The sequence below is a fragment of the Macrobrachium rosenbergii genome, chromosome 56 (genome assembly GCF_040412425.1).
Source record: "Macrobrachium rosenbergii isolate ZJJX-2024 chromosome 56, ASM4041242v1, whole genome shotgun sequence".
Lineage (NCBI taxonomy): Eukaryota > Metazoa > Arthropoda > Malacostraca > Decapoda > Palaemonidae > Macrobrachium > Macrobrachium rosenbergii.
In genome coordinates this window covers 34479164-34494974 of record NC_089796.1, presented here as the reverse complement: position 1 = coordinate 34494974, position 15811 = coordinate 34479164, and the positions used below count along the sequence as shown (strand labels likewise).

General features: G+C 44.5%; 1 protein-coding gene across 7 annotated transcripts in view; it reads right to left on the bottom strand.

The window, feature by feature from the left end:
- Positions 1–15811, bottom strand: part of LOC136836377 (protein mono-ADP-ribosyltransferase PARP12-like) — a 79570-nt gene that overhangs the window by 25383 nt on the left and 38376 nt on the right. The window contains exon 1 of one of the 7 annotated variants that reach the window (XM_067100574.1): positions 10351–15811. This exon is cut by the window's right edge and continues 1222 nt beyond it. The exons of the other annotated variants lie outside the window; for them this stretch is intronic. The gene's annotated coding sequence lies outside the window, so the exon portion shown is untranslated. The remainder of the gene's footprint in view (positions 1–10350) is intronic. 7 annotated transcript variants of the gene reach the window in all.

Below are 15811 nucleotides of genomic sequence, written 5' to 3'. Positions count from 1 at the left end.
AAGGCACAGCCCAAGAAGAGTCCATGGCAAATGGGTCCCTCTGCGAGAGAGATTTAAGAATTACACGCCAGTAAGGGATAACAGAAAACACACAGGTGGATTGAGACTGCACTGAGGGTGCCAAGATCTCGAGGAATGAATGAACACTTAACACTGGGACACAAACACTTGAAATAGCACTGGGAAATGGCACATTGGATACAGGGATGTACTGGCAATCAATAAACACTTCTAAGGGCAAAATGTTGTGACTGAAAAGCCTTCACTTGTATTTTATCACGGGGGGAAGTGGGTCTCTGGTGAAGAATGACGATAGGCAGTTGCACTCATGGCACTCTGCACTAGTTCGCTTGGGAAGTCTGTCCACGTGGTGACGAAGGGGCCAGATCTGTGTCAGGAGCTTCAGGTGGTGACGGGGGAGGTGGGGGGGCTCTCAGCGTTCGTAGTGATCACCGGTGTGTCTCTGTCTAACTGCCAAGATTTTCCTGTCCAGGCTCCTTTTAAAGCATCTGCCGAGGGTATGGTAACCATGCGCAAGATGTGTCATCTTCCAGGTGTCTTGACCATCTGCCTGCATCTCCCCATGTGTCCTGTGGAAAGACAATTCAGCGTGATCACTCTGCCTCATAGAATGGTTGTTTTAAGCAGCTTAGTTCATTTAAGCTGCTTAAGGGAGCAGCACTCATCTTCTTATCCTTGACTTTTTTTGACCATGCTATCCAAACATCTGTCCAAGGTAAGGGGAAGGGACAGATCAAAATACTGATAAGATTTATGTGTTGGTGTCTGGGTCAACTTGGGTTGGCTATGCAGCGACAAACCCACTTTTAACATTCTAAAAGGTTGGCTTTTAGCAACTTCTTGCAATTTATAATAGCTCCCCACGGAAGTTAACATACACACCTTCATTCAGGCATGAATGTTGATAATCAAGAAGTCGGGAAAATACTTTACGTTACGTTATTTGGATACCCCTTCCAACACGGACTGATATTACTTTACTTTAATGCTACGACATAATAATCTTATTTGATTCTACAAGCATGATTTATTACAATTATGAGGTCAAGGTAATTTGAGGCGGGTGTAAAAACATTAATAATTAATCATTAATTTACACATAAGTGTCCTTAACGTAAACAGAGGCATGTGGTTAGTTCGCCTTTAGGAGGCTATAATATTATGAAACACATCTCGTGTTTTGTTTTCAAGTAGTGGTGGGCGGTACCCAGCGTGGCACTGCCTTGGTGGCAGTGAGTGCCTATGATCAGGGGAGGCAACTCTCTCTCCCTTGATGGTTTAAATTACAACCAAAGGTTTTGGGGGGGGGTTGGAATGAAGTTCCTGGGATTACAAGAAGTTACAGGAACATGCCACCGTCATCTGGCTGGAGGGCCACGCCCCCTGGGTTTAAGAAGTACTGGCTCAGACCCGCCTTTTACAGCTGTAGCCCCTGGGTTTTCTTGCCCGGAGATGGAGTTTTGGGCACTTGTAAGGCCTCAGGGTATTACTCGCTATGATGCCGGGATATGATGTCGGCGATCTTGTTATCGGTGCCTTTGATGTGCTCGATTCTCCAGTTAAAGTCCTGGAGATCGAGGCACCACCACATTAAACATTTATTCTGATTTCTAAATGTAGTTAGATACCGTAGAGGGTTATGATCAGTATACACTGTTAGTGGGAAGGTGTGGTCAGCGTGATATGACTCAAAGTGTTTCATCGTCAGTACCATTCCTAGCAATTCCTTTTCAATGGTACTATAGCGGTTTTCTGTAGGTTTCAATTTCTTGGTGTAATATGCCACTGGGTGCCTAACTCCCTCTTTCTCCTGGAACATTACTGCTCCGATGCTGACGTCACTGGCATCTACTGCTAAGCAAGGTCGTTCATAGTCGGGGGCGTGTAGTACTGGCCTCGTGATTAAGATGGCCTCCAAGTTATAATATGCCCTTTTGCACTCTTCTGTGCACCTGAAGGGCTGCTTTCACCAAAAGAGGTTTGTGATGGGGGCAGCAGCATCCGGGAAGTTTGGAATAAATCCTCGGAAGCACTGCACCATCCCAATGTGTTGGGCATCCCGTTTGATTCGTGGGTAGGCCATATTCCTTATAGCTTCTATATTCGCCTCTTTTGGCACTAATCGCCCATTTCCTACTTGATGACCCAAGTACGTAATTTCTCCGACTCCGAACTGGCACTTCTTCAGGTTAATTACTAAGTTGGCTTTTCCCAGGGCAGTTAAAATTTGTTCTAATACCTCCAAGTGCTCTTCCCAGGTGCTGGTGTAGGTGACGATGTTGTCCAAGTATACCACGCACGCAGTTCTTTATGCCTGCCAGTACCTCGTTCATCAGACATTGGAAACAGCTGGGAGCATTTTTTAAGCCGAATGGCATATCTCGGCATTGGTAGATTCCACTAGGTGTTATGAACGCTTTCCGAGGGTGCGACTCCTTGGACAGCGGGACTTGCCAAGAGCCCTTCTCTAAGTCAACCTTGCTTAGACAGGGGGCACTCCCCAAGCTATCTGAGCAAGCCTTGATCCGGGGAAGGGGTTAAGGTTCTGACTCCGTGGCTTCATTTAATTTTCGGAAATCGATGCAAAGTCGATCTCCACCACCCTCTTTCGGTACTGGGACTACTGGGGAAGCCCAGGGGCTGTGGCTATGCTCTATAAGGCCGAGGTTGAGTTGGAGCTTGACCTGCTCCTTGATCCTACGGGCCTTATCCGGGTTGAATCGGTAGTATCCCTGCGCTATGGGTTTTACATCCTCCCTGATATTAATTGAATGCTGAAGAACGTCCGTGCACCTAAGGGTGTCCCAGACAACCTGAGAGTGGCGAGTTAGCATCTGGCGGATATCCTCCCGGTGGGCTGCAGCGAGGCCGGGGGTTATTTCCTCTACATTCCGGAGTACTTCCGAGTTGGTAGTGGACGTGGGGATCAGGGCAGCAGTGCCAACCACTGCCTCAAGAGTTGGTAGGTCCTCTTCGGGTGCCTCCTCGCTACGGGCTTGGTACGGTTTCAGGAGGTTTATATGCAGCCATTTGGCCCTCCATTTCCCGCAGTCTACTAGATAATTCAGGTCCCTGTGCTTGCCCAAGATTTTGTGGGGGCCTGAGAAGTGGGTCTCGCAGGGTCTCGTGGCACCAGTCTGGAGGACTACAACCTGATCTCCTGACTTGAAGGAGCGGGAGCAGGCTGTCCGGTCAAATTTTATTTTTACCCGTTTTTGGGTGGCCGCCTCTGTGGCCTGGCCACTGCCCAAGCCACCCGAAGGTTCTTCTGTATATTGGCCAATTCTTCCGCCCAATCAGTGTGAGCGGGGTTCGCCCACACGTCATAAAGGATGTCAAGGGGTGCCTGGGTTGAATGAGCAGATAACAGCTCGAAGGGGCTATATCCTGTTGTTTCTGAGGGAGCGTGGCGAGCGGCAAAAAGGGCGTACGGAAGGTTGTCCTCCCATGAGCCACCTCCCTCGTGTTCCAATTTCTTGAGCATCGTGGGTAGGGACTGGTGGAATCTCTCGATTATCCCTTGGCTCTCGAGGTGGTAGGGCGTTGAGTGGAAATGTTTTATTCCATGACTGGCCACGCCGTCATGGAACTCTTTCGACATGAAGCGCCGACCCTGGTCATTCTGAATAGTGGCAGGGAACCCAAACTGACAGAAGAATTCTTCTAGGGCTTTTACCACATTTTTCAAGCTCATGCTCCTCACTGGAATTGCCTCCGGATAATGGGTGAACCGATCTATGATGGTGAGGCAATGGGCATTCCCTGATTTACTTTTCATTCTCCCCTGCGGAGTGATATAATCAATGACGTCCCTGAAAAGGATGCTGGCGGAGGGGATCTTTCAGAGGGGGGCCTTTGGTACTACCTCATTCGGGTTTCCCAACACTTGACAGGTCGGGCAGGAGGTAATGAACTACTTCACACTTTTCCGTAGTCCAGGCCAGTGGAATCTGCTTTCAACGGCACGAGCAGTGCGTGCAACACGTAAGTGCCCGCTGATGGCATCATGGCTAAGCTCAGCACATCTCTCTGCAGGGCTGGGGGGACTACCACGAGCTTATGGCACACCTGGGGGGGCTCATTGGGCCCCCGGGTTACTATGTACACGAGATCAGCCTCCAGCAGAAAGGCGTCTTTCACCAGGTCAGTGAGGGCATCCTCGCTGGTGGTGGCCTCCCAGCGGAGGCATTGTAAGGAGGCATCCGCCTTTTGGGCCTCCATTAATTTCTCCCTCACAAGGGAGGGCAGGGCACCTGCGGCCCCGGTGATAAGGAGGGTGGTAGCTGGTGGAGTGGCCTCTGCCTTCTCAGAGGCCATGGGCGGCTCCTGGAGCCACGGAATTGATCCCAGGGACAGGCCAAGGAAGTAGATTCTCCTGACGTCTTCAAGGAGACCTTGGGGCGCCCCCAGGTTTGCAGGGCTTTAGACAGCGAAGTGGAATCAAGGGATCCCTCCACTGCACCAGATCTTGTCCCAGGAGAAGGGGCTTCCCAGTCGTTAGCACTTTGGCTACGCCGAAGAGGTGTTCTCTTTCTTTAGAGGTGTCACCCATGGTGACCCTCAAAACCTGACAGTTGGGAGATCCTTTTGATCCCCATTCATCCAGAGGATCGTCATTCGTTCGTCCTCACGGATGACAGCTCCGGGAGGGATGTGGCTGCATACGATGAGGCTCACCTCTGACCCGGTATCCACTATGTTCTCTAACTTCTGGGGGAGAACTGGACCTGTCGGGAGGCGCAACCCTCACGGACTCAAGCCTAATCCACCCGGCGGGCTGTTTAGGACAAGCTATGGTGCCCACTGTCTTGGGCTGGTTGTGTCAAGGGCAGAGAATAGAGGAGGAAGAGAAATGTCCCTGCTTCCCGCAATCGCAGCAGACTTCATGGCAGAATTCCCGCCGAGGCTTGGTGCCCGCTGCTAGCCGCGGGCGGGGGCCAGGTGCAAGAGGTGGTGGAGATGGCCACGAAGGGTGGTGAGTGGGGGCTGTAGGCCGATTCCGGCACTGGTCTGAGGAATGCCCCGGCCTTTTGCAACAGCCACACGTTAGAGTCTTCTTCTAGTTCCCAGTCTTGGGGGAAGCAGAACCCCCGAGGAAAGGAGGGGGGTAGATCCTCCACCCCATTGATCCCTCCTGAGGGTGGTGGGTCTCCCATGTATCAGCTATGCAGCAATATTCCGTTAAGTGTCGCAGGAGCCCTTTCTACTACGTGAGTGGCCAGAGCAGGAGGGGCATAGCGCAGGAAGTGTTCCAGCTTGAAAGTTTTGAGTACCTCGGCTGTGCTGTTGGCCCCTTTGGACTTGAGCCATTTCACTAGCACCCGCTCTGAGTGGTACGCCCAATGTGACCACATCTGGCCTACATCTCTTCTCTGCCCTCTTCATCATGTCCTCCAGTGCTTGGGGGTGATCTCGTACACCTTGGTGACAGCTTGGCATATGGCCTCCCAATCTCCCTGGTCCTCCACTGGAAGGGTATGATAGGCAACCAGTGCCTTCCCTCTGAGGAATTTTGTAAGGACAAGGGAAAGTTCAGCGGGGGAGAGGGTGCAGCAATCTAGGACCCTTTCGGCGTGCTCGAGCCATACTTCAGGTTCTGCCTCGGCCCACTTTGGCATAAATGAATGGGCCTGGCTGAGGGCTCTCATCCCCGCAGCGGGAGCAGGAGGAGAGACACTCCTTTGGGCTAGAAGTGCTCATGGGTGCGTTGCCGCTCTCGTTCCTCTCTCTCTTTCTTCTCTCTTTTCTCCTGGGGGATTCTCTCTCTCTCCCATTCTTGCCTCTCTATTTTTCTCTCTTGCCTCTCTATCTCCTCTCTTCTCTCCTGGGTGAGTCTCTCTTTCTCCCATTCTTGCCTTTCTATCTCTTCTCTCTTCTCCGGGCAATTCTTTCTGCCTCCTTCTCTTGCCTCTCTTTCTCCCTTTCTTTTCTTTCTCTCTCCCTCTCCGCCTTTGCAGCATCTAAGTTCCCTTGGACCCAGTCCCGTAATTCTTGGCCCGACATTCCCTGGTCTTTTCCTGCCTGCATGTAGAGCTTAAAGTCCTCACTGTGTTGGGCTTGTGTAGTTGACATTTTGCCAAATTTACTTGGTAGGGCCCTCTAAAGTTAAATGAATTTGGACTGAGATATTTTAATAAGACGTGGGGGGTGGTCTGAATGGCCGGTTATTGCTGGGATGGTAGGTTAGTTGTCTCGTAAGACTTAGAATTAATTTCGTCGCAGAAGACTGGGAATATGTCCCGTCACATGGGATGTGGAATTGGTGGGCGCCACTATGGACGTGGAATTGGATGGACATGGAATTTGAGGACGTCATATAGGACGTGGGTAGATGTCACGAAGGACGTGGAATTTGAGGACGTCACGTAGGAAGTGGATTGGACGTTATGTGGGACGTGGAATTGGAGGATGTCACATAGGACGTGAATGGACATCACTAAGGATGTGTATGAGGATGTCACGAAAGGACATGGAATTGGAGGATGTCACGCAGGACGTGGGCAGACATCATGAAGGACGAGGAATTGGAGGACGTCACGTAGGATGTGGATGGATGTCACATGGGATGTGGAATTGGAGGACGTCAGGTAGGATGTACATGGATGTCACTGAAGACATGTTTGAGGACATCACGAAAGGATGTGGAATTGGAGGACGTCAAGCAGGACGTGGGTGGACATCACAAAGGAAGTGGAATTGGAGGACATCACGTAGGACGTGGATGGACGTCACTGAGGGCATGTTTGAGGACGTCAGGAAAGGATGTGGAACTGGAGGACGTCACTGAGGACATGTTTGAGGACGTCACGAAAGGACATGGAATTTGTCTCTTAGGACTTGGAAATTGGATTCGTCCTGTAGGACTTGGAAATTGGATTCGTCCCGTAAGACTTGGAAATTGGATTTGTCCCGTAGGACTTGGAAATTCCGTCTTGTAGGATGTGGAAATTGGATTTGTCCCATAGGACTTGGAAATTCCGTCTTGTAGGATGTGGAAATTGGCTTTGTCCCATAGGACTTGGAAATTCCGTCTTGTAGGACGTGGAAATTGGATTTGTCCCGTAAGACTTGGAAATTCCGTCTCGTAGGACGTGGAAATTGGATTTGTCCTGTAGGACTTGGGAATTCTGTCTTGTAGGACGTGGAAATTGGATTAAAAAAAAAATTTTGCTGAGAGGGGCCTGAGTGTGTTACAGGGACAACTATTCAGGCAATGAATGAAGATTTGGGTAGGCCTGCGGGGAGGGGGGGGGGGGATAAAGGTCATCTGACTCTAGGCTGATGTGGGCTATTTTCAGACGCTGGTTAACTGAACCCTTTTGTTTACAAACAGGTCTGGGCTTTCCTGACTGCGGAAATTCCCGGGATGGGCGGACAACGATGAAATCACCTTGTAATTTTCCTTGAAGAGGAGTTCAAATTCCACTTTCCTAACACTTGAACTTAGTTTTAGCTAACCTGAGAGAGAGTATTTAAGCAATGCAAACTGATTTCATCTTGTCCCATGTGGGAGTTAGTCTGCAGCTAAATAATTCGCGATTCCGAAGTGCAAAGTGAAAATTTTTATACGGAGGAATTTGTCGCACTGTTCCTCGAAAGAGAGATGGTTAGCACTCGTTGTTTCCTAAGTACCTATTATGAAAGGCATGCATTAACAAAATCTAACATGGCAGTTCTCCTCTCTCAGTTGTTACATGTGTCCCAATTTCCTTAATTTCCTAGGATCAGTCATTGTAAAAGAATTTTCTGTGCTAAAAATAAACGCCTTACTTATGTGGACACTCTTGGTCTGTGCGCTCGGAATCAGGTTCAGGATTGTCTCGCACCCAGCTTAGCTTTGCTAATCACTGATTTGGCGAGTTGCAAACAACAAAGCAACGATAGGGTGGAATTGCAACCGCAAAACGAGACCTATGGGAAGGTTGCCATTTTTATGGTTTTCCCTGATTTTCTGGATCTGTAGAGCACTTTAACAGTTTAGCAACAGAATTTTACACACTTGGCCTTAGCAATCTGACTTTTACTGTCCAGGGAATCATAAAAAGGAAAAGAAAACGGGATGTTTCATATGAGCTTAGGGCTCTACTTCATGAGGGTATGTTATGTAAACACTGGGGTAACTAAAGTAATTGTATTTACAATGAAAGATCAAAGAAATGGTACGGTAAACAATATGGAGGCTTGCAAAACCTGGAGTTCTTCCTACTGAAGACTTGAATGGTCGCAAGGCACAGCCCAAGAAGAGTCCACGGCAAATGGGTCCCTCTACAAGAGAGATTTAAGAATTACACATCAGTAAGGGAAAATAGAAAACACACAGATGGATCGAAACTGCACTGAGGGTGCCAAGATCTCGAGGAATGAATGAACACTTAACACTGGGACATGAACACTTGAAATAGCAATGGGAAATGGCACATTGAATACAGGGATGTACTGGCACTCAATAAACACTTCTAAGGGCAAAATGCTGTGACTAAAAAGCCTTCATTTGTACTTTACCCTGGGGGGAAGCGGGTCTCTGGAGAAGAATGATGACGGGCGGTCGCACTTGTGGCACTCTGCACTAGTCCGCTTGGGAAGTCCGTCCACGTGGTGACGAACAGGCTGGATCTGCATCAGGAGCTTCAGGTGGTGACGGGGGAGGGGGGGGGACTCTCAACGTTCGTAGCGATCGCCTACGTGTCTCTGGCTAACTGCCAAGATTTTCCTGTCCAGGCTCCTTTTAAGGCATCTGCCGAGGGTAGGGGGGCCGATGTCAGGCCCGTATGGTAACCGTGCGCAAGAAGTGTCATCTTCCAGGTGTCTTGACCATCTGCCTGCATCTCCCCAGGTGTCCTGTGGAAAGATAATTCAGCGCGATCACTCTGCCTCACAGAATGGTTGTTTTAAGCAGCTTAGTTCATTTAAGCTGCTTAAGGGAGAGGCACTCATCCTCTTATCATTGCCTTTTTCTGACTGTGCTATCCAAACACCCGTCCCAGGTAAGGGGAAGGGACAGATCAAAATACTGATAAGATTTATGTGTTGGTGTCTGGGTCAACTTGGGTTGGCTATGCAGCAACAAACCCACATTTAACATTCTAAAAAGGGTTGGCTTTTATGACTTCTTGCAATTTATAATATATATATATATATATATATATATATATATATATATATATATATATATATATATATATATATATATATATATATATATATATATATATATATATATATATATATATATATATATGTCTTCTTCTTCTTCTTTTAACGTGCCTTTTTTCCCATTTTTGTATGGGGTAAGCACGATGCCTTCTTTTGAAGGACTTTTGATTTGGCTTTAGGGGTAGACCTGTGGTCTCGATCGGCTGCCCTGCCTGACATCGCTTAGACCCCGGTAGCGTATGTTTCATGTATCATACCCGACCCAACGCCCTTTCTTCCCAGCAGCGAGAAGTTATTGCTTGGGGTATGGCGAGAGTTCGAGACGTGTGAGATGTTTGTTATGTTTTTTTAGAAGGTGTTGTAGTGGCTTTGTTTTGTGTGTGTATTTAGTCTGTAACATCCATTTGCTTTTAAGCAAACCTATCCGTTGATTACATATATAATCCCGGGATGTCTACACGGATAGCAAAGTGTCTGCCTCTCTGATCAGTCGGCTGCAGGATTTGAACCCGCGCCACAGACCTCTGAGTCCAAGCTGCTGCTGTACCCACTGAGCCATCGAGGCTCCATGTATATGTATATGTATATGTATATGTATATACATATATATATATATATATATATATATATATATATATATATATATATATATATATATATATATATATATATATGTATTCTTATGCTGTGGTTTTCATAATGCAGTAATCTCCCCGTGTGTATGTGTGTATTGTTGTATGCTGTATGATTTTGTATGCAGATGCGCATATGCCATAGAGAGTTAGCATAAGTAAAATGGTTACACCCTGTATGGTTTGTAAACAGGGGTGGTGAGTGGCGCTAAGAGAGACAGTTAGCCGTTGTTCGTTTTGTAGGGGCGCAATTTGTTCAGTCAGTATTCAAAACTTGCTGGAGTAATGCATTCCTATCACCTCGGATGACTCCATTAGTGTACAAGGCGTTATGGGACTCGATCAAAACACTGTTGGGTGGAAAATTCCATTATGAAAGTTGCCTAATGTCATTTAGGAATTTTCTATGAAATGATGTTTTCCATTCTTATTATAATAACTAGAGATTCTCTTGTTCTGAAACTTTGTAATGATAAATATTATTGTTAACTGTAATTCTACTTCCTCTCTAATTATTGTTTTAAAGAGTTTTTAAAATAAAAACCTTGTCTGGGATCTGTCCATGCACTTCGTATAGGCTATGCCCTGCTGTGTCTAAGAAGCCCTTACGAAAGGGCCCTCACTCTGAGACCACAACCACGTCGAAGGGGGATGCGTTTCTCTCTCTCTCCCTCTCTCTCTCTCGCTCGCTCACTCGCTCTCGGGACTACGAATGTCCTGTTATAACATAATTGATATTTTGATAGACGATGGTCACTCATATCCTTTAACTGTTTAATTCCTTAGTAAATGTGTCTGAGTTATCTGAACAGTGTATTTTATTAAGTGTGTGTGTAACGGCGCCTGATTAAAAATACGAAGCAATTTGGTACCAAAGTACTGTAACATAATTATTGGTTTTTAGTGCACTAAAAATAACATTTACAGTGATGATATGTAGTCACCTTGTTCCTTTTAATACTTTTCATGTTATGTTTTATGCTTTGTCTTTTGAAGAATTTTATAATTACGTGGTGTGTTTGCTATTGCCTTAATTTTTGCTTTACATTTTTTGATATGTAATTTTTGCAGAGTATATTTCTGTGTCTTTTGTATCCACATTTTTATATGATTGATTTATTTGCTTTATTTTGTTTAACACTTGGGAATTGAGATTTTGTTACTTAACAATTTAAATTTTTCTTGAATAATTTTTTGATTAATTAATAAATTAATTTCTGATTTAATTTTGACTAATGATTAATTCAGATTTAATCCAATTTTGTTTTGTTTTCAAGTAATAATAAATTTCCCCGAGACTGTTAATGTCATGTATAACCTTTGAATTTAAAAATAAATTTTTGTATTTAAAATATTATATCAGAGTTTCATTCATTGACCTACCGGTAATTTTGACTTGAATTAGAGATAGAGTGGTAAGTGAGATGTTTTCCTTCAAGTAATTGAAGTGAGCTCGAACAAGGGAAATGAAATAAATAGAAATACTTGAACTTTTATAATGTTAATGGAGTGACACCCTTAGATTTTACCTCACACCTGTTTAACGAACTTACTGTAATCTGCTATCTTTGATGACTGACAAGTTTTATAAGGGATCACTGTTGCCTTTAGAGAAATCAGTCGTTTTGTATGTGTGATGAGGGTTCAGGTGTCTGGCTGTTGTGAGGTAACTATAACTGTTGAATAAATGGTAAGTTTGGTAATCAAATATCAAGCACTTAGATACCAGGTTTGATTTGAAGAACAGACACTGGACACTCCGGGGTCACCATATATAAATGGTGCCCAAGACCCCGGGAAAACAGATCACAAATATCACTCTGGTGTATACTGGTGGTGTTAGGGACATATTTTGTTAGGAGAGTGACCATATAGTTGTTTTATTTTGTGAGGAGAGTGACCATATAATTGTTTTTTGCATTTTATTGTGTTGAATTGTTGTCATATTGAATTGTTAATTCAGCAATTGAAAAAATGGCGCTATTCGACATTCAGTTTTTAGCAAACCCCTCCATCCAAGAGTTATCTGAAATCACTCTGACTAAAGCACAGTGGAGTGAGATAGCAGTCGCATGTGGTGGTCAGGTGTCTGCCAAAATGGTAAAGGTACAAATAAAATTCATTGCAATCCAAGCATTGATGGACTTTGTTAAACAGATGAAGAATTAGGAGAAGCACAAGAATTGTTGAACGCAGCTGAAGCAGAACTTATAGATAAACATGGGCACAAGAAAGAGAAAAGTGATGCAGAAGCAGAGCTTAGACATCTAGAAGCAGAAGCAAATTTGATTAAGCTGAAGATGCAGGCTGAAAGAGAGAAAATGCAGGCTGAGAGAAAATGCAGGCAGAAAGAGAAAGAGAAGACAGAGAAAAACGAGAAAGAAAAGAAAGAGAAGAGAAGGCTGCTGAAGAATTAAGAGAAATAGCTAGACACAAAAGAGAGATGGAAAGGTTGAAAGCTACAGCTGATTTGCCTGTAACACCTTCTAACCCTACTCAAGGTGATTCAGACCCTGTATTTGATGTAGTAAGATTGCAGAAATTAATTCCAAAGTTTACAGAAGACGCTCCAGATGAGTTTTTTGATCACTTTGAAAAAGTGGCTGCAGGTATGGGATGGCCAGAGGATAAATGGTCAGTCTTGTTACAGTGTTTTCTCATTGGTAAAGGAAGAAGTGCCTATTTAGCCTTATCAGCTGATCAGCGTAAAGAGTACAAGGTACTTAAACACAATGTGCTACAAGTTTACCAGATGACCACTGAATATTATAATGAAAGATTCAGATCTTTGAGAAAGGATGACCAGATAACTTTCTTGGATTATGCCTACAAAGTGAGAAGATGTTTCAAACGATGGTTGGAGGCTGCTAAAGTTAAAAAATTTGAAGATCTTGAAGAATTAGTTGAACTTGAACAATATCTTAGGGGGAATTCCTGAACACATAAGAGCCTATCTGAGAGAGAGAGAGAGGTGAATAAACTTGACAAAGCTGCTACACTTAGCGAAGACTACAACATTATCAGCAGCAGAAGGAACTATAATGTCAAATACCAGAATCAATGCACAGGTTTTAGGTCTCATCCAAATTTCAGGTGCAGATTTAATGGGAATCCTACAAATGGTAATACCAAGTCAGTGCAGGGTAATATCCCTCAGCAACCTAATGTAAAATCCTCATATAATAATGTTGTAAGGCAATTACAGAAGCCTAATGTCGTCTGCTACAAGTGTGGAAGAGCAGGACACTTCAGTTGGGAGTGTCATCAGACACATTGGCGGTCCAAACCAGTTGGTCAAGCAGTAAGAAGTGACCAGGTGAAACCGACTACAAAGAACAATGTGGGGAGGAGTCAAGCTCCAGTGAAGACTGAGACTAAACAAGCTGAATGTTTAGCTACCAGTGGAAATGTAACTTCAACAAGTGAGTGGCTGAGCAGTTTGGAGGCTTTTAAGCCATATATCTATGAGGGTACGCTGACCACTCCAGGGGTAAGTGTGCAGGTACCAGTCAAGGTGTTACATGATACTGGGAGCAACCATAGTGTGGTAGTCCGTGGTGCTCACCCCCAGTTGGAGGAGAATCTTACGGGAGATTCTGTTATTTTGAAGGGTATAGGAGGTGAAAAGGTAACTCCTATATGCCGCTTACACCTGTCATGTGAAATAGTGACAGGAGATGTTAATTTTGCTGTAAAGGACTCACTGGCTGTTGAAGGTGTACATGCTCTGTTAGGGAATGAAGTTGGTAGTGTGCCATTTGTTCCTTGTCCTATAGTGACACATTGAGGATTAGTCGTACAGTAGATTTGGAGAAGAATAACCCCCACCTATTTCCTAGCTGTGTGACTACTAGGAGTATGAAGAGGACTATGCCTGTAAGTGAAGAGACAGGATTTACCCACTCAAGAAGGATCTTTGAGCTTGGAAGAGTTGTTCCAGGGAAATGATGTTTTCCCTAATGCTGACCAAGAAGAGGTTTCCCAAGAAGAAGCTGTTGTCCCTCAAGATACTCTGAGAAGTCAAGATGTTTTTGAAGGTAACAGTGAAACTACAGTAGCTGAGTTAGCAGATATTGAGAGCTCAACCCTTGAAGTTGGCCTGGTGACCAGAGAGAAGCTAATGGACCTACAGAAGAAGGATGTATCCTTAGCTGAGTTGTTTTTCAGAGTTGCTGATCAAGAAGAGATGCAACAAACTCCTACCTGTTATTATCTGAAGGAAGGTTTGCTGATGAGGAAGCATAGACCTGCAGATATACCAGGAGATGCTGAATGGGGCGAATATCATCAAATTTTGATCCCACGTCCATTGAGGAAGCAAGTGGTAGCAGTAGCTCATGAGTCTGGACATATGGGAATCAGGAAGACTGTGGAGAAGACCATGAAATATTTTTTCTGGTCTGGACTTCACAAAGATGTTAGCAAGTTCTGTCGGGAGTGTCATACCTGCCAGATAGCTGGAAAGCCAAATGAAACCATTCAGAAAGCCCCCCTACAACCTATAGAAGTTAGAGGAGAACCCTTTAGCAAGGTGATTATAGATATGGTTGGACCACTGCTGAAGACGAAGAAGGGTCATGAGTATCTGTTAACATTGATGTGTCCTGTGACAAGATATCCTAAGGCAATTCCTGTTGGAAACATATCTGCCAAGATAGTTGCTGAGAAACTAGTGGAGTTTTTCTCAAAGTTTGGGATACCTGAAATTGTACAAAGTGATAGAGGAACCAATTTTACTTCTAAACTGTTTTAGGATGTGATGAACTTGTTAGGAGTGAAGCAGCAGTTGTCCATTGCATATCACCCAGAAACTCAAGGAGCCTTGGAAAGGTTTCACCAGACATTGAAAAGTATGCTGACTAAGTATTGTTCTGAGTCAGGCAGCGACTGGGATGTTGGTGTACAATTGATGTTATTTGAAATTAGGAATGCTTATCAAGAAAGCATGGGTTGTTCACCTAACGAGATGATTTTTGGTAGAGAAGTGAGAGGATCGTTGAAAATTCTTGCAGAAAATTGGGAAGAAAATCAAGTGGAAGTCCAAGGAGAGTATGTAAAGAACTTGAGGAAAAGATTGGAAGAGATTAGAAAATTCTCTTTAGAAAATCTGAAACTGAGCCAAGAAAAAATGAAAAGGAGATATGATAAGAAGACTAAGCTAAGAAGTTTTAGTGTTGGTCAACAAGTGTTAGTGTTTTTACCTGTCAAGAGATTTCCCCTTTCCAACAAGTTTCAAGGTCCTTACAAGATAATTGAGAGGTTAAGTGATAGAACTTATGTAATTGAAACACCAGAAAGACGAAGACGAAAAAGGAAGATACATGTAAACCTCTTAAAACCTTACTTCTCAGAAACCAAAATGGAAACTGTGTCAATAACTCAGACAACTTCAACTACAGAAGACGACGATGGATATGAATTGGGAGTGGAAAGCAAGATGAATAATTTTTCAATTTTGGAAAATTTGGAGGATAAGCTGAGTGTTGAGCAAGGTGGTGAGTTGTGTGAAGTGATTAGAAGCTTCACAGAACTATTTGCAGATGTACCTAGGTGTACTGATCTGATCAAGCATGAGATCAAGATCCAAGAAGATGGCAGACCATTCAAACAGAGAGCTTATCGCCTATCACCTTATCATTGAGATGTTTTGAAGAAAGAAGTTGAATATTTGTTACAGCATGGATTAGCAGAACCCAGTTCAAGTCACTACAGTTCTCCATGTGTGTTAGTGAAGAAACCACATGGCTCATTTAGGATGTGCACTGATTATAGGAAACTGAATTCCATCAGTGTGGCTGACAATTATCCCTTGCCTCTTATAGATCAGTTACTTGATAATGTTGGGCAAGCCAAGTTTGTCTCCAAGATAGACTTGTTGAAGGGATACTATCAAATTCCCTTAGATGAAAATGCTAAGTTGCTGTCAGCTTTTATTACTCCTTTTGGACTGTATCAGTATACTGTTCTGCCATTTGGTCTGATGAATGCACCTGCAATGTTTCAAC